Raw genomic sequence first — 345 nt, forward strand, 5'->3', positions numbered from 1 at the left:
TTTTTTTTTTTTTTTTTTTTTTCTGGTATATGTCTTTATCTGGTTTTGGTATCAGGGTAATACTACCCTTATAGAATGAGTTTCAAAGTACTCCCTCCTCCATTTTTTGAAATAGTTTGAGTAGGATTTGTGTTAGTTCTTTAAATATTTGGTAGAATTCAGCAGTGAAGTCTTTGGATTCTGGTGTTTTCTTTACTGGGAGATTTTTTATTATGGCTTCAATCTCATTACTTGTTATTGGTCTGTTTAGGTTTTGGATTTCTTTCTGGTTCAATCTTGGTAAATTTTATGTGTCTAGTAATTTATCTATTTACTATAGATTTTTAAATTTATTGCCATATAGAT

Source organism: Rhinopithecus bieti, unplaced genomic scaffold (genome assembly GCF_001698545.2).
Source record: "Rhinopithecus bieti isolate Rb0 unplaced genomic scaffold, ASM169854v2 scaffold_7037, whole genome shotgun sequence".
NCBI lineage: Eukaryota > Metazoa > Chordata > Mammalia > Primates > Cercopithecidae > Rhinopithecus > Rhinopithecus bieti.